This window comes from Schistocerca serialis, chromosome 6, assembly GCF_023864345.2.
Source record: "Schistocerca serialis cubense isolate TAMUIC-IGC-003099 chromosome 6, iqSchSeri2.2, whole genome shotgun sequence".
NCBI classification, from domain to species: domain Eukaryota; kingdom Metazoa; phylum Arthropoda; class Insecta; order Orthoptera; family Acrididae; genus Schistocerca; species Schistocerca serialis.
This window is the reverse complement of record NC_064643.1, coordinates 89,222,837-89,247,441: the sequence shown is the minus strand read 5'-3', so window position 1 is coordinate 89,247,441 and position 24,605 is coordinate 89,222,837.

The following is a 24,605-nucleotide window of genomic DNA, read 5'->3' as shown; positions in this document are numbered from 1 at the left end:
AACGCTTTCGCGATTACTAAATGATGCTGTAACGACGCGCAGCTCCCCATTGGATTTTCTCTATTTCTTCTATCAACCCTATCTGTTACGGATCCCACACTGCTGAGCCGTATTCAAGCAGTGGGCGAACAAGCGCACTGTAACCTACTTCCTTTGTTTTCGGATTGGATTTCCTTAGGATTCTTCCAATGAATCTCAGTCTGGCATCTGCATCACCGACGATCAACTTTATATGATCATTCCATTTTAAATCACTCCTAATGCGTACTCCCAGATAATTTATGGAATTAACTACTTCCAGTTGCTGACCTGCTATTTTGTAGCTGAATGATAAGGGATCTATCTTTCTATGTATTCGCAGCACATTACACTTTTCTACATTGAGATTCAATTGCCATTCCTTGCACCATGCGTCAATTCGCTGCAGATCCTCCTGTATTTCAGTACAATTTTCCGTTGTTACAACCTCTCGATACAGCACAGCATCATCTGCAAAAAGCCTCAGTGAACTTCCGATGTTATCCACAAGGTCATTTACGTATATTGTGAATAGCAACGGTCCTATGACACTCCCCTGCGGCACACCTGAAATCACTCTCACTTCGGAAGACTTCTCTCCATTGAGAATGACATGCCGCGTTCTGTTACCTAGGAACTCTTCAATCCAATCACACAGTTGGTCTGATAGTCCATATGCTCTTACTTTGTTCATTAAACGACTGTGGGGAACTATATCGAACGCCTTGCGGAAGTCAAACACGGCATCTACCTGTGAACCCGTGTCTATGGCCCTCTGAGTCTCGTGGACGAATAGCGCGAGCTGGGTTTCACACAATCGTCTTTTTCGAAACCCATGCTGATTCCTACGGAGTAGATTACTAGTCTCCAGAAAAGTCATTACACTCGAACCTAGTACGTGTTACAGAATTCTACAACTGATAGACGTTAGAGATATAGGTCTATAGTTCTGCTCATCTGTTCGACGTCCCTTCTTGAAAACGGGGATGACCTGTGCCCTTTTCCAATCTTTTGGAACGCTACGCTCTTCTAGAGACCTACGGTACACCGCTGCAAGAAGGGGGGCAAGTTCCTTCGCGTGCTCAGTGTAAAATCGAACTGGTATCCCATCAGGTCCAGCGGCCTTTCCTCTTTTGAGTGATTTTAATTGTTTCTCTATCCCTCTGTCGTCTATTTCGATATCTACCATTTTTTTATCTGTGCGACAATCTAGAGAAGGAACTACAGTGCAGTCTTCCTCTGTGAAACAGCTGTGGAAAAAGACATTTAGTATTTCGGCCTTTAGTCTGTCATCCTCTGTTTCAGTACCATTTTGGTCACAGAGTGTCTGGACATTTTGTTTTGATCCACGTACCGCTTTGACATAAGACCAAAATTTCTTAGGATTTTCTGCCAAGTCAGTACATAGAACTTTACTTTCGAATTCATTGATGAATTCTAGTAAATAATATAAATTCTTGAGAATATTCTTTGAAAATAAATCACGGTTCACCATTCATTTTGCCAAAGTTGTAATAAGCCTCCTTTTATTGCCTTTTTCGAATTGGCCACAGTTCCAAGCAGCCTTCGATCTTACATTTATCAAATGTAACCAGTAAAAGGCTGCGCATTTCCTAACTTCCAAGTCCAGTAGGCACATTCCGAGAATTACTCACAAAGCGCCATTCTGGGTAGTGCAGCTGGCGATTCTGCATAGTGGCTTCGATACCAGGACCTGACAGCCTTTCGGAATTCCAGTGTCTCGGTGTTACACAGAAGGAGATGAAAATAATTTGAGAGGCCAGATGACGCATAATCGGTTGCGGGGAATTGCGAGAAAGAGCCTTACCGTACCGTTCCTCGACAGAAGGCATCTTTGTGCCGCATTTGTTTCTTTGTTGTCGGCGCAGACTGCCGTAGCTGTGCGGGTGGGGAGAGAGGGGTGGGCAGTGAGTCTGAAAAGGCAGAAGAGTGCAGTGGAGTGGCGGCAGCGTTCGGTCCACAAAGACAGGCGCGGCTGAGCGCGCAGACGAGGAGCCGCCGGCTAACGAGTCATTGTTCGCACCGGGCCCAGCCGGACGGCGCACGGCGGCAGCAAGTGGCCGCTGCGGCGGATCAGCCGCCACTCGCCGCGCCCGCCGGCGCTGGCGGATCTACGGGGGGGTGCTGTGCGCCGCAAGTAGCCGCCCTCGGACTTTGTTCATACGACTGTGAAAGAGGCTGCGGTCACAGTGACACCGACAACGCTCGCCAGACGCCGCTGCCAGAAATCGGCCAACGGGTCGGTGACACCGCAACCCATATCTCTTCGCAGTGTTTTGGTGGCATAGAAGCCGAGACAATACTTTGCCTACAGACCACTCCTCCAATGAGGTATTTACATCTACATCTACATCTACATCCATACTCCGCAAGCCACCAGACGGTGTATGGCGGAGGGTACTTTGAGTACCTGTATCGGCTCTCCCTTCTATTCCAGTCTCGTATTGTTAGTGGAAAGAAAGATTCTCGGTATGCCTCTGTGTGGGCTCTAATCTCTCTGATTATATCCCCATGGTCTCTTTGCGAGATATACGTAGGAGGGAGCAATATACTGCTTGACTCCTTGGCGAAGGTATGTTCTCGAAACTTCAACAAAAGCCCGTACCGAGCTACTGAGCGTCTCTCCTTCAGAGTCTTCCACTGGAGTTTATCTATCATCTCCGTAACGCTTTCGTCATTACTAAATGATCCTGTAACGAAGCGCGCTGCTCTCCGTTGTGTTGTGTTGGCAGAAGAGCCAACACCGTGTTACTAGTGGGGGCCGAAATCCACGCGTTTCGGCTCACGCAGGCTGGCGTGAGGAGGGAAGCACTCTACTGACGTGAGGTCTGGAACATGACAAGGAATTAGAATTTAGAAAGGGGACGTAATTAGTTGATAATTAACTTTAATCCATTAATGATCAAAGTCGCTCTTGACGGTACATGATTCACAATATTATCTGTTCAGAATACATTCTTGAAGAATATGGCGCCTTGCTAGGTCGTAGCAAGTGAAGTAGATGAATGCTATGCTAAACTGTCGTCTCGGCAAATGAGAGCGTATGTAGACAGTGAACCATCGCTAACAAAGTCGGCTGTCCAACTGGGCGAGTGTTATGGAGTCTCCCTAGACTAGACCTGCCGTGTGGCGGCGCTCGGTCGGCAATCACTGATACTGGTGACACGCGGGTCCGACGTATACTACCGGACCGCGGCCGATTTAAAGGCTACCACCTAGCAAGTGTGGTGTCTGGCGGTTACTTCGGAACATCTACACTCTGCAAGTCGCTGTCAAGTGCACCGCAGAGGGCATGTCCCATTGTATCAGTTATTAGGGTTTCTTCCCTTTCCATTCAAGCATGGAGCACCAGAAGAATGATTGTTTGAACGCCTCTGTGAGTGCAATAGTTGTTCTAATTTTATCCTCATGTTCCCTATATGAGCGATACGTAGGTGGTTGTGGTATATTCCTAAAGTCATCATTTGAGGTCGGTTCTTGTAAGATTTTTAACAGACTTTCCCGGGGTAGTGTTACGTCTATCTTCTAAAGTCTTCCAAATCAGTTCCTTCAGTGTCTTTGATGCTCTACAACGAATCAAACAAACCTCTGTACACATTCAGTATTCCCTGCTAGTCCCATTCAGCATGGGACACGCTGGAGCAATATTGTAGAAGTGGTCGCATGAATGTTTTGTAAACAATCCCCTTTGTAGAGTGATTCCACTTCCGCAGTCTTCAACCAATAAACCGAAGTCTTCCACCTGAATTACTAACAGCTGAGCCTATTGAATCATTCCATTTCATATCCCTGTGAAGTAGTGGACACATAGTGTGTAGTGGGGCGATCACTGTGCTGCAGAAATAATTCAAAAGCCAAGATCGCTTAAATACTGTTTACTCGATAGCCGGTTTCAACACACTATAGGGGACATCATTGGATCTGTGAAGCCATGACAGGTTTGAGTGAGGGCTTACATGAGTTATACCGTACACATTACTATTAGTACAGCACCACATACCTGAATGTAGCTCAACATTTATAAATCGTTTGGATATAACGATACATGAGGCAGACCAGCTAATATGAAATCATTGTCACAGCTGGTCTGCCTCATGCATCGTTATATCCAAATGGTTGATAAATGTTGCGCTACATTCAGGTATGTGGTGCTGTACTAATAGTAATGTGTACGGTGTAACTCATGTCAGCCCTCACTCAAACCTGTCATGGCTTCACAGATCCAATGATGGCACCTTTAGTGTGTTGAATCCGGTTATCCAGTAAACAGGATTAAATCTTGGCTTTTGAATTATTCCCTGTGAAGTGTTACACACAGGTATTTGTATGAGTTTGCAATTTCCAACAGTCATAGGATACTACGTTTCTTCGTTTTGTGAAGGGCAAAATTTTACATTTCTGAAGATTTAGAGCAAGTTAATCGTCAGCTCTGAAAACTTTCGAGATCTAATTAAATATTTATACATGTTCTTCCAGACAGTCCGTCATAGGTAACACCACCACCTACAAAAAAAATCTGAGGTCACTGTTAACATTGTCTGTAAGACCATTGATACCCAACATGAGCAGCAATGTCCCCAAAAGACTTCCCTCAGGGACACCTGAAGCTACATCTACTTCTTACGACGACTCTCCATCTAAAATAACATGCTGCGTCCAGTCACAGATTTCATTTGATACCCCACATGATCGTGCTTTTGAAAATAATCGTGCGTGTAGTACTGAGTCAAATCCTTTTCAGAAATCAAGAAATACTCTATCTAGCTGACTGCCTTGATCCAAAGCTTTGAGTATGCCATGAGAGAAAAGTGCGAGTTAGGTTTCACTTGATCGATGTTTTCGGAATCCATTCTATTCAAGATACCTGATAGTGTTTGAGCTCAGAATATGTTCTGAGATCCCCCAACAAATCTACGTCAAGGATCTTGGACAGTAACTACTGTTCTTGTAGACAGGTGTGACCTGTGCTTTTTTCCAAGAACTCGGCACGTCTTTTTGTTCGAGGGATATATGATATAGTTAGAAGAGAAATGACTCGTAATGCACGTGAGTGAACTTTATCAGTCTCTAAAAGAACGTAGCGAATACTACACCCTCTTCCCTCAGTTAAAGAACAGGAAGGCAGCTGCTAGTCGGCGAGCCAACTTGCCGTGCCGTCCTGAACAGCTGTGAGCGCTTACCGGTGCGCACAGAGGACGCTGGTTAGCCTGCCGGTCGAGGTGCAGCAGTCCCATTAAGGGTGGAACGTCAGACGCACTCCGTTAACTCTTTAGTCCTCCTCATACGATTTTACAGAAACTGTTCATGAGAAAATTTGATCTTTACTTCATGTGTGACTTTGTATGCCTGTAAGGTGTCAGGCAAATCCAGCACCTTCCATGAAAACCCTGACATGATAAGCAAATCCAGTAGCATGTCACATAGCTCCAAATAAATCGTGACATTAAATTAACCAAAGTAATACGAGTAACGAGTGAGCAAATGGAATACCACAGACTAACACAAGAATGCCTAAATGCATGTCATACCTTCCCACCGTGAGACAGACGCAGTTCCGAGGGGAGAAACGAGAACAGAAGCCGAGAGCAGAACCGTGTTAAGCTGGAAGGCCCTACGATAAGGGGCGGACGGACACCCACGTCGCCAGCTAACTGCTAGGACCACACCACCTGCAAGTTTATAGTGTGAGACTTTTTCGTTTCTCTGTTAAGTTGCAAACTTTAAAAACAATGCCGCACCACGAAAAGTATAACGTTTCTCATTGGATAGACAGAATTTTTGTAGGCGGAGCTTAATGTTAACATTGAGACCCTGATTGGTGAGATGAAAACACACCCAGATAGTTTTTTTAAGCCAACTTCGGTAAATTGTAATAAGGAGAAGTTAGGACAGAGAGTTGCTTCCGAGAGGGCGAGCTGGACGGAGCCGCCCCCTGACGAACACCGACAAGGTAATGAACGCACGCGATGCCGCATTTTTGAGCGCATAAGGCTTCACTCAGAACTGCAGAAGTCTCATCTGTCACATCCCCTTTACGTAATACTAGTGTCGATCGTCAATTAAAGCTCATGGTGTTCACATTTGCCACTTGAAGCAAAAATCTGAAACGCGGGGATTTTTCTGTTATATAGTTATTGAGAAGCCACATCAGCCACTGTAATTTACGACAAGTTAGATAAGTAATTAAAGATAATTGAGGGCCACTGTAGACCATTTTGATAGTTTTCTCTTTCGTGAAACTTAATTTAAACCTAGATTATAGATGTGATGTGACTTGGCAAGACAGCCAAGCCACTAGGAGGTGAAGCCGAAAGGCACGCGTTTAAGCTCATGCAGGATGGCGTGAGGTCTGGAAAATGACAAGGAATTGAGACCAGCAAAAAAGGTACATAGCTGCTGGAATACTTAACTTTAATCCATAATTGGTGAAAATCGGTCTCACGGTACATGCATCACAAGATAAATAGCAAATGATAATGGCGCCTTGCTAGGTCGTAGCAAATGAGGTAGCTGAAGGCTATGCTAACTATCGTCTCTGCAAATGAGAGCGTAATTTGTCAGTGAACCATCGCTAGCAAAGTCGGCTGTACAACTGGGACGAGTGCTAGGAAGTCTCTCTAGACCTGCCGTGTGGCGGCGCTCGGTCTGCAATCACTGACAGTGGCGACACGCGGGTCCGACGTATACTACCGGACCGCGGCCGATTTAATGGCTACCACCTAGCAAGTGTGGTGTCTGGCGGTGACACCACATGTGATATGGCATAGGTCATCCTACGATCCATTGTAGAACTTGGAAACCCATTCAGGGAATATTCGTTCACATTTTTGTTGAGCGCAGTTGGTTTTTACCATCCTGTATTAAAACACTTCCTTTTATCAATAGTGCAATTTATAAACAATGTTTTGTGAGTAGAATAAAATTTACAATGGTAAACTTAACTGCTTTTCCGACGTTATTTTTACCAGCTAACAAAAAATAGGAAAGCCTTGAACCCCTTCCACTAAATTTAGTTAGTATTAAGATTCTTTTACAGGAAGTGCAGTGGAGCTGACGCTGAAATCATTAAGTATTTGGTTATATCATCGCTAATCTCACTGAACTCTTCTGAATTCTACATGTCATGTGTGGTCTAGCGTCTCCTTACCAGCAACAGGTCCCAGGTTCAAACTAGTCAGTTCCCTAAAAAACACGCTCAGAGCGTCGTTGCGCGAAAGTGGTAGGGAGACACGATATATAACAAACAGACACCACGCAGAATGTTTAGATGCCCTCTTGTTGGTGAAGTGCTCATCATCTCGCTAATGGTCATACATATTTTTATATTCGCATTTAAGTAAGACACCGAGCGATATTTCGACCACACATACACGAGAATGAAATATTCAGAACGTACCTCATATCTCCTAAAAAGTTCAAAATACCTAAACGAGATTTTGGCAAATGATAGCACCCAGAATGGAGAGTATTCTGCCATATTGTTAATATACAGAAATTTCTGATTTACATCAATATAGCTGAAGCTACTGAGACGCCTTGCTAAACCCGCAGGACAGGACAGGTAGTTTAAGTTGGGGGAAGGGGCCAAAATAAGCGGCTGGCAGTTACACTCGAACATACAACCTTTAATTTCATCAAACATTACAAGAGCCATTTTTATTTAAAAAAAAGAAACAGCTTTAGTTTTGGAACTTAATTAGCGGTTGAATGCGCCGTACAATCTCATGCCTTAAGGGCAAGACCACTTTAATTTAAAAACGGCTGAAAGCCAATAACTTACAGCTCAACCAAAATCAGAAATTTAAAAGGCAAAGCCTTATCTTAAAACAGTTCCTTAATTCGACTGAAGGCCCAAAGAATCTGGCCCTTCGAGAGCAAACAAATTCAAAATCGGCTAAAGGCACAACACTTAAGACTCAATAACATTGATTTTTAAAATGCCAAAGGCTTTACGTAAAACAGTTCTTAAATTAGGCTGAAGGCCCAAACCATCTGACGCCTTAAGGGCAAAACAACCTTAATCTAAAAATCGGCTACAAGCCATACAAGTACAAACAACAAGAACAAACAAGAAAAGGCAGTACACCAAAGGGCGCTCAGAAGTGCCAAGGGTCGGCATGGAATTCGAAAACTAACGCTCGCTTAGGTGAGACAGGCAGTCGGCCGAACCATTGCCGATACGACGACAACCAAAACGATAGACAGCCAACGGACCCACCGACAAGCTAACCTCCACTTCACCCGACCAGCACACAACAGGGAGTTCAATGGAACAACGTAGAAGGTATTGGCGCCCACAACCAGTTATACATTGAGCTGTCAAACTACACCCCGTGCTGGACAGCGACAACACGATGAGGAAAATACACTGCCTTAATTTACATCAACGGCCAGGGCAGGTAACCGGAACGTTAACAGCCACAAGGCAGAAGATTCCGCTGGTGCACTTCAATTCAAATAACCAAATACAGTTAAACTCCACCGGAGTGTGGCTAAAATTTGCCAACTTGAAAACACGCGTTGTCGCTCGCAGGAATACCCCAACAGCCGACAACGAACTCCAAACGACACAATGTGAACAGTCGTGACTTGCTGGTACATTAAGTCAAAACTCAACTTTCATGTCCCGGATCGGTGAGCCACGAACGTCGTAGCAATGGGAACAGCACCACACACTCCGACACCGCAAAGAGGCCGCTAGCGGGCCTGGACAAACTACGCGCCACGGAGATTTCCTCGCTGCTCCACGCCAACCGACCAAATGCCCGCACACAGCCCAGCCGGTAACTATCAGCGCCAGGCCAAAGATAGTCCAAGGTTAGCCGGCACGGTAGCTCAGCGTGTTCGGTCAGAGAGTTACGTGCTCTCTGTAATAAAAAAACTGAGTCAATCGATCAACAACGAACATAAATGGATGTCTTACGACGTCCGCCCCGAGCAGATGCAACGAACAATAGCGAACAAAAAAAAAAAAAGTGCGGATATCGATACACACCGCTGCCGCCACCCGCGGAAAGAGAGTATAACAGCATAATCGCGATAACTGCGGGAGACTAAACACAGAATAGCAACCAAGGTTTAATCCAACAAGTAGCATGAGCCAGCCACGGCTTAGCTACCGTTGTCATTTAATTTTTTTTCAGTTCAGTGATGTAATTTTTGATGTCATTGAGAGCTAGTGAAAACATAATTTGCTAGTATGAAAATAAACGTGAAATTTCTTCTCTTATGCTACAGGAAAGTGACGTAATGTGGTTTCCTGTAAGGCATTGATCTCTCTGGCTACCTATGGCCTGTTTGGTGAGACGTTTCACGACATCATAGCATTAGTTACTGCAAGGAGAGTTTGTGGAATTCATACTGTGTTTTGGCGAAAGCAAAATTAAGTAGGACAGTTAAACAAATGTATGTGTTACTCAAGACTTCTTCCTGCTGATTCTTCTCTGAATAAGAGAAGTTTAACAACTCAAATGAAAATAAAGCGCCAATTCCGATCCAATTTCAGGAGAATCCTGTAATCCAGTGTAATTTTAATAATGAAAACCTGAAGCATTTACTGTCTACTCCTCAGTTACACTTGGCAAATGAAAATTACAGCAAACAGCATAACATCTACCAGTTCCTGTCCCTGTACGGAGTGAGGAAGTGAAACTGCTTACCACAAATCTCTTTTAATTCATCAATGATATTGACTTTCACAAATAGCTGATAGGGTCCTGAAAGTCATCAAAGTGTTTACAGATAAAGAGTTGTGTAACAGTTTTATTGGGTCGCTTCTATTCTACACCAAAATTGCAGCATTGGTCTATCAGAAATAACTAATTTCGTGCGTGTGTACCTGTGGATACAAGCTCACAAAAAATGTTAGTCATTACTTTATAAACTGCTTGAGACTACTCATTAACGTTAAAATAGATTATTAGTTTATATAATCTATTTTAACACATTAAGAGACAATTACGGTGAAGAAGATCACCACTTCACTCTGATGATGATAGGAACAAAAAGTTGGGATACTATTTGCTGCGAATTATTTTTATTTTCAGATGAAGAATAGGGAGAAAGGTATTTTGTAAGTTTTCATTTCAGTCGTTCATTATTAAAGGGTTCTGACAAAATCGCAAGCCACCTCGTACTGGGCTTCTCTGTCCAGGTAGCCTGCTTTCTTTCTCTGCACACCCTTATTAGGGAAACCAGACATGTTCTACGGAATGTTGTAAGAGAATTAAGGAGGAAATGTTCTGTTACATACTTGGGATGATTCATGATGACACTATAAGACTGAATGAAACAAATCCGACATTCGAAAACGCACCAATGCTGGGTGTGGGCATACAGTGCCTTTTTTTTTTTTTTTTTTTTGCTCATTCCCTTTGACACCTCGCTCAAAAAATTGGGGGTTTCTATGTATTGTTTGAGATCCGTATCAGGTCGGATTGAGGGAAGACATCGAAACAATTCAGAGGCGAGCTGCTAGATTTATTACTGGTAGGTTTGAACAACATGTAAGTATTATAGAGATGCTTCGGGAATTCTAATGGGAATCCCTAGAGGGAAGGTTCAAGGAACACTAGTGAGAGAATTTGGAGAACCGGTATTTAAAACTGGCTGCTAGACGATACTGCTACCATTAACATACATTGCGAGCAAGGACCACGAAAATACTAGAAATTAGAGCTCTTGCACAGGCGTATAGACAGTCGCTTTGCCCTCGCTCTATTTTCGAGTGGAACACGAAAGGAAATGACTAGTAGTGGTACAGATCACCGTCCGCCACGCACCATACAATGGTTTGATGAGTATCTATGTACACATGTAGATGTAGATGTATTTCTGATAATTCCCTACTGGAGTACTAACCAGTAGAGCATCTCACACTAAGCCTTGTAAGTTCATATAATGGGCAGCATACTTTTGTTTTACTGAACTTGCTCACAAGTCATCTGCATCGAATCGTTTATTGAATTACTGTTGTCTGATTTATTAACCTATTCTCATGTGAAGAAGCATCATCAGTTATGAGTAACAGCTGTGTTGCTCTTGTTGACAGGTTTAATTTTGCGCCTTTTGCCAAAACACAGTACAATTTGGACAAACGTCTTGCAATAGCTGTTGCAACATAGTTCTGAAACAGTCTCAAAGTAAACAAGCAGTTGGCATACAGAGAGGTCAGTAGCCTACAGAAAAAACTTCGTTTAGGTCTGTAGTAACATAAGAGAAGAAATTTCATGTCTCTTTTAATAGTAGTATCTCTTCTACATCTGTTAAAGATTCTTACAAAATTACAGTAATGAAGTGAAAAAATAAAAAATAAATGCTTCAGCTACATCGCCACAGATAACAAACTTCTGTAAATTAACCGTAGAGCAAAATACTCTCTCCTATGTGTGTTATCACTTGCCAAAATCCTCATTCGATACCTCAAATGGGTTAGGATAAATTAGGCACGTTATAAGTATTTCATCCTCACACGCATGTGGACGGAAGTGAACATGCTACATAAATTACATTTTCCTGAGAGTGGAGACAGATAGAGACTTCTTCAGAAGTCTAAAGGAAAATTCAATATCTTAGCTAAATTTGATTTATAGCAACATTCGTTGTAGTATAGACCAAAATTAAAATCATGGCGACCACTGTTTTTCATTGCGAATTTTCTAATTTCTTGCCGTGTTGTACCTAAATGCAAATATCGAGATAAGTACAACCATCAGTGAAATTTTCGACCTTTCAACATGAAGCTGAGATATAAAGCTATATGTAATGCGAAAATCTGTTGTATTTCCAATTATTTTACGTAAAATTGTTTGAGAAAGATTACAGGGCGTGAACCTCGCTTCTGTCAGCACACCTCATTGCCAACCAGCAAGCCAAAAGTGAAAGCACGTCTCATTTATTCCGGCCCACTGGCAGTCGCAGGTCGCGTCAGTCAGTGCCAACACCCAGCTGCCATAATGCAACATGGGGATATTTTGCACACTGGGTCAGGCCAACTTGTGCTGGATTCGCTATGGAGTTAGCATGGTTTCTTTCTGTACACGCACTTGCTAGGACAACCAGACAGGGTCTACAGATATACTTGAGATGATTCATGATGACACTGAAAAAGAATACAGCATCAGGAAAGATAGTTCACCGAAGAGAAGCATACAGTAACTTTTTTGCTCATTCCATTTGATGTCCCGCTCAAAAAATTGGAATTGCTCTACATTTCCATATGTTATCTATATTTCTACTAATTCCTTGCTAGAGTACTAATCCATAGAGAAACTCACAATAAGTTTCGTAAAATAATGTAATGAGCAAAACAACTTTTTTTTCATTTTTCATTGACCTTTTTCACAAATAATCTGCATCCAACAATTTTTGCATTCCATTAATTGTTAGGGAATATTTTTAATTTACCTGCCCTTAACATGTATTTCATAGTTAACGAAGATATAATGTTGCAGATTTGAGTTGACAATGAAATAACAACAATTGCATTACAAGTTTATAGAATCATATTTTACAATTCATTTCACAACGTAGAATACAGATATTTTTTATGCAGCCAAATCAAAGAAATATGTTACCCCCATTTGAATCAGACATGGAAGTATAGTGAAAGTACACTTTGTGAATTTTTGCAGACATCAGCATCAGAGATCCAGGGTGAACCAAGATTCCACTGACAAATGTTCAGAGGTACTAATGTGGAATAAAACAAGGAAACAACGCCTGTTATATATAGGCTGTAAATGCATACCTTTGAACTATGAGTACAGGCTCATATTTACTAATGTTGTGAGACTCGTAGCTAAAACTAAGAAGTATTCAAAACTCATAAGTTGTGCATTTTACAGCCCATGTTCACTGAAATTTTTTTGTAATTTTGGTCCATACTGCCGCCTCTGAAAGTTCTTGTTCATCCTGCGTATTCCTGTAATGACTTTTGTTTGCTCAGGATTCCACCATCTCCTTTTTCTTGTTCTAAACTTACAAGTTCCTCACAATCCATTTATTTCATGTGTAGGCTGCTATTATAATGGTGCGGCAACGCATGACCAGAGTAGCGTAAAGTGCAGAACTGAGCATCTCTGGTGAAACAAACAAACCTCTGCTCCGCTCAATGCACGAGATTACAGAAGCGCTGCAATGCAGAGTGGCTCGCAGTACCACTGAAGGTATCAGGCGCGTTTGTTTCTGAGAGTGGCGACCAGCGCGTGCGAGTGATTTCAGCTGTGTTCTAGCACCACCGACACCATTCAGCTGTTGCTGCGAATTGCAGTGTCAGTACTGTTGCAGGGGTTTGTGTGTGCATATATATATATATATATATATATATATATATATATATATATATATGCGGGGGTTTGTGTGTGCATATATATATATATATATATATATATATATATATATATATATATACCACGAGACGCCTCGGATGCATTCGTTTATACTTGGCGTCCTTTATGAGACCAACAACAGAAGAACCACCACACCAGATTCATTTTGGACAAAGTACTTCATGCGGTGGCAGCAGAATTACAGTCCACAAGCACAGAGTGAGTTTTATTGATCTCTAACTTTTTCCACTGTCTTCAAACAAGGGGCGATGACAAAGCTGAGGTAGCATGGCTGACAAACTCATTAAAATCAGGTTTTTTATGTAAGAAAATGTATGCAAGAACGTCTCTCATTTGGACAGCTTCATTTGAACCTCTGTTAAAGTCTCGGTCTGTTGCTTAGAACGCTCGATTTGTACCGTATGTTTCCCATCAACACTTAGTACTCCTTCTAGGTCAACTTCACAATATTGTCAGGAAGTGGTGAAGTGGCACAGTGAGCCGAAAATGAAACCTGGAGTTGTCGAACTGTCCGAACTGTAAAATCGGCGGGAGGAATTTTTCAGTGGTACCAAGCATCTTCTCCAGTCAGGAAATAGCCGAGGCAACGGCTGTTTCCTTTGCTCAGAATTTTCCCTCGTTTCAAACATCTAAACTCTGAACAAATGTGTCTCTTATACATGAGTCTGAGAGAACCAATTAAAAGCCGCATGTTAACAAAACCCGGGAAGATAAGGTCGAGTCAGTCCTGCGCCCCAGGCCAGCTTCGAAAATAGAACTCAGTGGTCATTCCCAGGCCTTTGTCACAAAGCTAAGGAAGTCTGCCTAAATTCACCAATGTAAATACTTTTGCAATTGCACCCGCATTCGTATTTTCATTCTTGTCACCGGTACAAAAGATTCCAGCTTCACTTGGTTTGTCAGGACGTTGATTAATAACAAAAGACCAACCCTTGAAAGATGCAAGCCTAGCATCGTATATTCTATATTTAGGATGAGCTAACCTCGCACTGAACTCTCTTAAGCTTAGATTGTTTGAGTGACCGAACTCAGAAACAACAGATCATTATCTCAATGCTCCCTCTGTCTTATAGAAGAGCACCATATATTATTGTTACAGCACGTTTCTGCGCAGTGAAGACTTCCGATGTTAAAGATGAGTTATCCTAGATTATTATTCCATATGACATTATGGAAAGAAAATATGCAAAATATGTCAACATACTGATTGGTCTCTCCTCAAGATTTGAAATGAATCTAAGACGAAATGTGGCAGAACTAAGTTGTTTTACGAGTTCCAAAATGTGTTTTTCTCTAACTTAAATCCTCAGCAATTTGTGCCCATAAGAATTTTGAAGTTTCTACACTATTTATTTTTTCCACACGATGTTTTACACTCATCACTGTATCTCTAGATCTTCAGAACTGAATATGTCGTGCATTCTTAAAAACTGAATGTGAGACTACTCGCAGAAGACCAGTCAATGATTTTTTAAGAGCTTTGTTTACCGTTTCTTCTTTTTCTGTACATATGCTTCATGAGGACAATATTATGGAAATGGAAGAGGATGTAGATGAAGATGAAATGGGAGATACGATACTGCATGAAGAGTTTGACAGAGCACTGAAAGACCTGAGTCGAAATAAGGCCCCCGGAGTAGACAACATTCCATTGGAGCTACTGACGGCCTTGGGAGAGCCAGTCCTAACAAAACTCTACCATTTGGTGAGCAAGATGTATGCGACAGGCGAAATACCCTCAGAGTTCAAGAAGAATATAATAATTCCAATCCCAAAGAAAGCAGGTGTTGACAGATGTGAAAATTACCGAACTATCAGTTTAATAACTCACAGCTGCAAAATACTAACGCGAATTCTTTATAGACGAATGGAAAAACTAGTAAACGCCGACCTCGGGGAACATCAGTCTGGATTCCGTAGAAATGTTGGAACACGTGAGGCAATACAGACCTTACGACTTATCTTAAAAAATAAGTTAAGGAAAAGCAAAACTACGCATCTAGCATTTGAAGACATAGAGAAAGCTTTTGACAATGTTGGCTATAATACTCTCTTTCAAATTCTAAAGGTGGCAGGGGTAAAATACAGGGAGCGAAAGGCTATTTACAATTTGTACAGAGACCAGATGGCAGTTATAAGTGTCGAAGGACATGAAAGGGAAGCAGTGGTTGTGAAGGGAGTGAGACGGGGTTGTAGCCTCTTCCCGATGTTATTCAATCTGTATATTGAGCAAGCAGTAAAAGAAACAAAAGAAAAGTTCGGAGTAGGTATTAAAATCTATGGAGAAGAAATAAAAACTTTGAGGTTCGCCGATGACATTGTAATTATGTCAGAGACACCAAAGGACTTGGAAGAGCAGTTGAACGGAATGGGCAGTGTCTTCAAAGGAGGATATAAGATGAACATCAACAAAAGCAAAACAAGGATAATGGAATGTAGTCGAATTAAGTCGGGTGATGCTGAGGGAATTAGATTAGGAATTGAGACACTTAAAGTAGTGAAGGATTTTTGCTATTTGGGGAGCTAAATAACTGATGATGGTCGAAGTAGAGAGGATATAAAATGTAGACTGGCAATGGCAAGGAAAGCGTTTTTGAAGAAGAGAAATTTTTTAACATCGAGCATAGATTTAAGTGTCAGGAAGTCGTTTCTGAAAGTATTTGTATGGAGTGTAGCCAAGTATGGAAGTGAAACATGGACGATAAATAGTTTGGACAAGAAGAGAATAGAAGCTTTCGAAGTGTGGTGCTACAGAAGAATGCTGAAGATTAGACGGGTAGATCACATAACTAATGAGGAGGTATTGAATAGAACTGGGGAGAAGAAGAGTTTATGGCACAACTTGACAAGAAGAAGGGACCGGTTGGAAGGACATGTTCTGAGGCATCAAGGGATCACAAATTTAATATTGGAGGGCAGCGTGGAGGGTAAAAATCGTAGAGGGAGACCAAGAGATGAATACACTAAGCTGATTCAGAAGGATGTAGGTTGCAGTAAGCGCTGCAGTAAGTTGAAGGTTGCACAGGATAGAGTAGCATGGAGAGCTGCATCAAACCAGTCTCAGGACCGAAGACCACAACAACAACAACATGCGTCGATTGATTACAGTACTAATTCTGTCTGCAAAAAGAACTAATTCTGCTTGTTGTATACTACACGGAAGATCGGTTACATATATGAGGAACGGTAGTGGACCTAAGGTATTGAACGTTGGGGTACCACAAACGTGGTTTCACCCCACTCAGAGTTATGTCCGTGGACTGTGCTGCTTGAACAACTAAGTACAACATTTTGCCTTCTTTTGGTTATATATGACATTATGAACTGCTTGTACATACCATCAGTCTCATAAAACGTCAATTTATCAAGGACAATACTGTGATTCACACTGTCAAATGCTTTAACGATGTTTTATTATTTAATGCTCGTAAAATCTGGCCAGTGAACGTGGAAATTGCATTCTTAGTATAGCAGCCCTTTTGAAACCCTTACTTTGATTTGATAAGGATCTAATGTTCTTAAGGAAATATACTGTTCTAGAATACATCACCTTCTCAAAATTTTGCAGAATGATGCCAGCAGTGAAGCAGGTAAGTAGTTGTTGACACCTTCCTTAAAGAGGGATCTACAACAGCATATTTTAGCCTCTCTAGAAAAACGCCTTGAATTAGTGGTGCATTACGTATTTCGGACATGACCAGGCTTATTACATGGGAATAAATTTTTCGTACTCTGGTGGAAACATCATCAACGCCAGTTGAGCTTTTATTTTTGAGAGAATATATAATTTTCCTAGTTTCGGAAGGAAAATTAGTAATACATTCATATGATTTAATTTTATAGAAGTTACATTTTCAACATACTGTAGTTGGACTGTTTGTCCCCATTCTTTGTACTATATTTAAGAAATAATTAATAAAATGCATTTTCTACCTGTGACCCATCATTTATTTCCTTTCTATTCAATTCAACAGTGATGTCTGTTTCTGTGGCTGATTATCCGGTCTCTCGTGTCACTACATTCCGCAGAGCGTTAAGTTTGCTGTCTAAAGCACTGATTTTCTACAATATGAGAATGTTCCTTGATTTTTAACAATCTTCCTTAGTAACCTTGAGTCGTTTTTGTAGTATGTAAATACTGCAGGATCCTTACTTGTTCAAGCCAAAAGAAGCGTTTCCCTTTTCCTTTCATGAGATACTTTAATCCCTCTAGTGATCCACAGTTTTTCACATTGCTGATAAGTGTCCTTTCTGATTAGCTTATATGGAAAGCTGTTTTCAAATAATGATATGAATGTATAGTGGAACAGATTAAATTTTATGTTAGCATTTTGTTCATTGTAAATTACACACCCTGTCACCTTCTGTAAACTATTCTTTTAATCATTTGTCCTGGATTCATTAATTATTCTAACTAATTTCTCTAGTGCCTTCCGCCGTGGGAGTCGAACACGCGCCAGAACAAATGGACATGGTCAGCCCATAGAGGGCTCCGCCTCCGCGGCGGCTATTCTGCGCAGCGGCTCTCGCGCAGCGAGGGCGCCACCGCTACGCCACGTGCAGACAGTTTCGTATATAGGGAACCGCTCTGCCCTAGTCCAGCATCTCCGGTGGTACTCAGAAAGGATACCGCCCTTCGCTTGTGCCATTCCAGCACTAATCGAAGCGCTAGGGTTTCAGGTGCCAGACAGCCAGCCAGCCAGCCAGCCAGCCAGCCGAGCAGCGGAGATCCAGCCGAGCAGCAGCGGTCCAGCCGAGCAGCAGCGGTCCAGCCGAGCAGCAGTGGTCCCGACCAGCAGCAGCGGTCCAGCCGGCAGCCAACCAGCCAGCCTCCAGCAGCAGCAGTCCAGCCAGCCAGCCCTCCAGCAGCAGCAGCAGCAGTCCAGCCAGCCAGCCAGCCCTCCAGCAGCAGCGGCAGCAGCAGCAGCAGCAGCGGCCCCGGCCCCGGCCCCGCCCGTGGCACCAGCAGCGGCATTCCTGCCAGCCGTCGCCAGCGCCAGCGCCAGCAGCTTGGGACTCTGGTCTTCATCCGTCTTCGTGTTCGTCCGTCTGACACCAGTTTTTTCCTCTCCTTTTCGTCCTGTGCATTTTTGTTTATCTCTGTTGTCATGTCAGCCCCCACCACCACTACCACCACAGCAATAGTTTATACTTCCCCCTCCGCCGCCACCACCACCATTACATGGTGTGCCCAGTCACACCCCCCTCTTTCCATCCCTCCTCTTCACACTCTCCCTTCGCCCTCGCTCCTTGTCGCCCCCTCTCCAGCTTCTTCCTCCCGCTCCTCTCCCTCTGATCCTTTCCCCCCACTCCCCCAGCCTGTCACTGCAGCTCCAGCTAGGGTGGTGGCCCATCGGGCCACTGCCCATGCCCAACTCTCCCCATCGCCTTCGCAATCACGGCCACCACTGTCGCCGTCGCCGTCGCCTTCACCGTCACCATCTCCAGTGCTGACTGCTGCGTCCACGCCGGGAACTGCCCCTTCCCACCACCTCCCTATAGCTCCCGTCCCTCATGTCACCACCCACCCTTCTGCCACCGTTAAACGCCCTAGTGGCACCACCACCTCCTCCGCTCCCAAAAAGGCCCTGCCCCGTCCTCCTTCACCCCCCCAGGATGCCATGGATGTCTCCCCGCCTGGCCCTGCTCCCTCCGCCTCCTCCTCCCCCTCCCCCTCATCTTTATACAAATATATGCTCTCCCGTCCCGATTCTTCCCTTCTCGAGGCCCGGAATCTCTCCCTCCACCTCCGACAACACTTCCCTGGTGCCCCCATCTCACTCCTCACTCCCAGTCGGGATTCCATTCTCATCTCCTCCCCCAGCCCCACCATCCATACTCTCTCCCACCTCCCCATCACCTGTTTTGGCCCCAACGCTTCCCTCACTCCTGCTCCTTCTCTATCTCCTACCCGCCAACCCCAACCCCTGCATCGCCCGCCGACCCTCACCGCCATGATCACTCGGCTCAGTCCGACGATCATGGAGGAGGAGGTGTTGGCGGAGCTCAAGGCGCATCCCACGATGGAGGTGCGGGCGGTCCGCTGCATTTTCAACTCAGCCGGCCCCACCCACCTTATGCGGGTTTTCTCTGAGGACGCCCCTCCATTGACAATCTCCTGAAGGAGACCCCTCCCGTTCCCCTCCTCAATCCCTGTGCTGCCAGAGGTGTCTGCGCTATAACGCACACCCAACAGCTGAGTGCCGCGAGGCCCCCACCTGTCTGCACTGTAGGCAAGTGCACTTCCTCCGGCAGTGCCCTAACCTTCAATCCCCTCCCTCCTGTAATACCTGCAACCTCCCCCATACCATCTACTCCCAAAAGTGTAAAGCCTGACCTCCTCCAACCACTCCTGAACTCACCATCCCCGTCCATCCTCTGGACGCCCCCACCCCTCCTGGCAATTCCCTTCGTCCCCCCCCTCCGCTGAGGACATCATCAGGTTCCTCACCATTGTCCTACAAAAGTCCACCCTTTCCAGCGCCCTCACACTCTCCAACAGGTCTCCCTCGCCGCCCGTTCCATTTTCCACTTAAAAATGTATGCCACCTACTCCAACAACCAGGCCCATTTCACCTTCTCCCGTCTTGACACCCTTGTCTAAATCCCTGGCATGGCGCGACAGCACCGTATCCTTTTGTACAACATTCGCCCCCTTCCCGCCAACAAGAACCTCTTCCTGCACACCCTTGCCACCCACCGCATGGATGCCTTCCTCCTCAATGAAACCTTCCTCCAGCCCCACCACACCATCCACGCGTCGCCCTACCTCTTTCACCGCTCCGATAATCCCCTCCCGATTGCGCGTGGCGGAGTTGCCGTTGGTCACCACCGCCAGATCCCAGTTCGGCTCCAACCTCTCCTTCCCAACCTCACCGAACACCTGATCCTTAGTCTCTTCTTCCCCGGCCTTTTACCGTCACCTGCGCCACCATCTATGTCCGCCCTAACGCCCCTATTCCCTTTGACTTCCTCTCCCACATTGACCGTACCTTCTCCTCCTACGTGGTCGCCACCGACCTCAACATCCATAGTCGATCCGCCGCCCAGTTACGGTGGTGGCATCGGTTCCTCTCCTCCCTTCAAGGCGACCTCAACCCCATTCCCCAGCACACCCTTCCTGAATCCAACTCCCTGTGTTATCCTTTCCGCCCCTAACTTCCTTGGTCACATAACGGTGGATGTCCTGGAGCCTATTGGTAACGACCATCTCCCTGTCCTCCTCACTGTTTCAGACGGTCTCGCCCCCGCCCCGAACCTCGTAATGACACTCCCCAAAGTACATCCATGACTATTCCCGTGCCAACTGGAATGCCTACCGGGATACCCTCTCCACCCAGGTCGATAGCCACCCTTTCGCCTACCACCACCCTGACGATGTAACCCATGCCGCCTCCTTTCTCCAGCAGACCTTGTCTGAGGCCGTGGAGGCCCACATCCCTACTGTCGCCATCCACCCCCACCGTCCTACCTTACCCCCACAGGCCGTCCTCCTCCTCTGTGAATCCCGCCGTCTCTACCGTGCCTTCATCCACACGCGTGACCTGGACAAACTCCGACGCCACTGGCAACTCCAGCGACACATTCGGAATTTGCTTGCGGCTAACAAACGCCAGGACTGGCGACAGACATGCACCCATTTACATGCTACCCTACCTATAAACTCGTCCAACTTCTGGTCAGCCTTCCGTCGCCTTACCAGAACTAAACCCTCCCTCTACTATCCTCTTCTCCATGATGATCACCCCTTCCCTGACACCCTTAGTAAGGCCAAACACTTTCCCTCTTACCTATCGAATGTCTTTTCCATCCCCGATGATCTCCAGTTCGATTACTCCCTCTTCCCAGATGTCTGCAATCGAACTGACACCTCTGTCCCTCCCCTCGCAACTGGTTTCCAGTACTTGGACAACACTGCACACACAGAACTTAATGCCCTTATCACTACACAGGATCTCATTGCTACACTCCACATGAAATGCAACACCGCTCCTGGTCATGATCGTGTCACCTACCGTCACCTTCGTGAAGCTCCTGTCTCTTTCCTCTCCACCCTGGCCAGGCTCTACAATGTAGTCCTGTCCACCGGTTACTACCCCGACCTGTGGAAAACCTCCCGTATCCTGATGTTCCTTAAACCTGGTAAACCGCTGTCCACCGTCTCCTCCTACCATCCCATCAGCCTTACCTCGGTCTTCAGCAAGGTCCTGGAATCTATCCTCACCCACCGCATCCACCAGCATCTCTGCCTCCTTCCCGTTACACAGTGTGGCTTTCAGCTGTCCTCTTCTGACGACCTTCTCCTTCACCTCACTCATCTCCTTTCCGAACAGCTTAATTCCCGTCACTCCGCAATCTTCCTCTCCCTAGACCTCGAACGTGCTTATGACCGCGTATGGCATTCCGGTCCCCTCTTCAAGCTCCAAACCTTCGCCCTTCCCATTAACTACATCCATCTGATTGGCTCCTTTCTTTCCCACCATCCTTCCTACGTCACCATCCATAACACAGATTCCTACACCTTTTTTCCCTCCGCCAGTGTGCCCCAAGACTCTGTCCTCTCTCCTGTACCTTTTATACATGGCGGACATGCCGCCGCTGTCACCCCCCCCCCCCCCCCGTTACTTCTCCAGTTTGCCGATGACACTGCCTTCCTTGCCCTTGCCCCCAACCTGCAGCGTTCCCAACACCTTCTCCAATCCCATCTTGACGGGTTCATCACTTGGTGCAACCAGTGGTTGCTCAAGGTCAATCCCTCCAAAACCCAGGTGATTATTGTAGGCAAAACCACCCCTTCCTTCTGCCTCCTTGATTTCTGTCTCACCATCTATGGCCGTCCTATCGCCCTCACCCCCACCCTTAAGCACCTTGGCGTCACCCTCGACCGTCGGCTCTCCTTCACCCCTCATCTCCGGACAATCGAAGCCAAGGCATGCTCCTGACTCCATCTCCTCAAGCTCCTTTCTGGCCGTACTTGGGGTCTGGCCCCTCCACCATACTCCACACCTATAAATCCCTCATCCGCCCTATCCTTTGTTACGCCCATCTGGCCTGGATCTCCGCCCCCCCCTACCTTTCATAAATCCTTTCAAATCCTTGAACGCCATGCTCTCCCCCTCACCTATCGCATCCGTCTCCCCTCCCCCACACGAATCCTGTACGATCTCATTCCGTTCCCCCACCTCCTCCTCTTCCTTGAAAGGAATATCCTGTACACCTCCCACAAACTCGATCCTCCTCACCCGCTTGTCTCGCCCATCCTCTCCCGCCCCTGCCCGCTGCTGCGCCTGTATTTCCACGTCCCACCCAGTCTCCATCTCTCCACCCTCCTTACCCTCTCCCAAGGTGGCTTCCGCCAGCTCCCTCTCCCTGATGATGCCTTCCTCCCCTCCATCTACCCCTCCTACCAACTTTGATCCTCCCTTCCTCTTCCTGTGTTTGCTCCTTTGGGCACCCTCCTACCCTTCTCTCCCTCTTCCCTCCCTCCTCCATCACTCCTCCCCGGGCTTCCACTCCCCTGCCCTCTCCCCCACCTCACCTCTGTTCCCCTCTTGGCAGATCCCCGGACTCGCACACGCTAAGTGGACATTCGCGCGCCGGAGATCATCGCCATCAGTGTCTCGTGTGTGCCGTCGTGTTTAGTGTTCACCAGTGGCATCTAAATCTTCAGTGTATGTGCTTCGTGTCAACAGTTTGTAGTGTGGATTGTCATCGAGTGTGAATGGCTTCATGTTTTTTATGCTCATGTGCCTACTGTTTTTTCCCCGCCGTTTTTGTTCCAACCCATGTGTCATCTCTGTTTTATCATTGTACTATCTTTGGCTGAATGGCTCAAATGGCTCTGAGTACTATGGGACTCAACTGCTGTGGTTATCAGTCCCCTAGAACTTAGAACTTCTTAAACCTAACTAACCTAAGGACATCACACACATCCATGCCCGAGGCAGGATTCGAACCTGCGACCGTAGCAGTCGCACGGTTCCGGACTGCGCGCCTAGAACCGCGAGACCACCGCGGCCGGCTATATCTTTGGCTGAGGAGCGGCGTATTGTGCTGCTGCCAGCCTACCTGTTATACTGGTATTAAAATCACAATAATGGAAAAAACCCTAGTGCAGCCAGTCTGGTACTCGCTCTGGATTTCTTTTCTATCTCGGCGGTACTGCGTTCTGGTCGTTGCTCGTTGTTGACATTTGCCTGGCCCTGGTTCTGAGTGGATTTACTGTTGGTGCTTGGTGTTGTAGTTTCCACAAGCCTCCGCTGTTTATCTCTTCCTTGTTGTGTTGGTCATAGTCGGTCATGGTCGGTTGTTGTCAGTTGTTGTTGGTCTGTCGCCCGACTCGTTCTGTGTTTACCCGGTGGTGCGCGCTCCACCGCCGGCGGCTTCCCCGCCTGTCGGCTCCGATCCGCAGCCCAAGGCGTTCCCGCAGTTGGTTTTGGTTACTACATTTGGCGACGAGGTAAACGGAACATAGGAGTATGGATGGGAAATTACTCACTCACGTAGAGCAACAGCAGCAGCTCATGCGACAGCAGCAGTAGCAGTTGGAGGTCTTACAGACCTCACTGCAGTTGCTCTCGGACATGGTCAATAAGCGGGATTCCCTCCCACCTCTTTCCCCAGGTGCCCCGCTTTCAGACACGTTTCCACGTCCGCCGTTGTTCCCACCGTTCAAGACGCGTCGCCGCTGTTACCCGTGGCAAAGGTGGACATATCGGGTCTGTTCTGGATGATCGGTGCAAATCGTTTGAGAATTTATTTGCCTACTTCATTACTATTCCTTACATACCTTTTCAACACTTCTGTTTCTAAGAAGTAAGAAGTGGTAAAAACTACCAATGAAAAAGAAAACTGCAGAATGCATTTTCGAATCGAACACAGGTCCTCCGCTCCTCACCCAGTTGCCTTAGCCGTCACGCCAGCGGCGTTTCTGTTGAACAGTGTTCACGTTATGGCCACATGAGCGGCCGTTGTAAAGGGTTTTTTCCTCTATTTCTAACACAACATGCGTTTTCCGACCCTATAACGATGGTGAAAAATACACAGTTGAGTCAATTCTAGGTCGCTTGTGCTTCGTGAAACGGTTGGGTACTGAGACTAAGTACATTATTGCCTTTCATTTTAGATTCTACACGATTGATTTGCCAAATATGAGACGAATCTGTTGGCCGAAACTGAGATCATCAAAAAAAAAAAAAAAAAAAAAGGTGGGTAGGG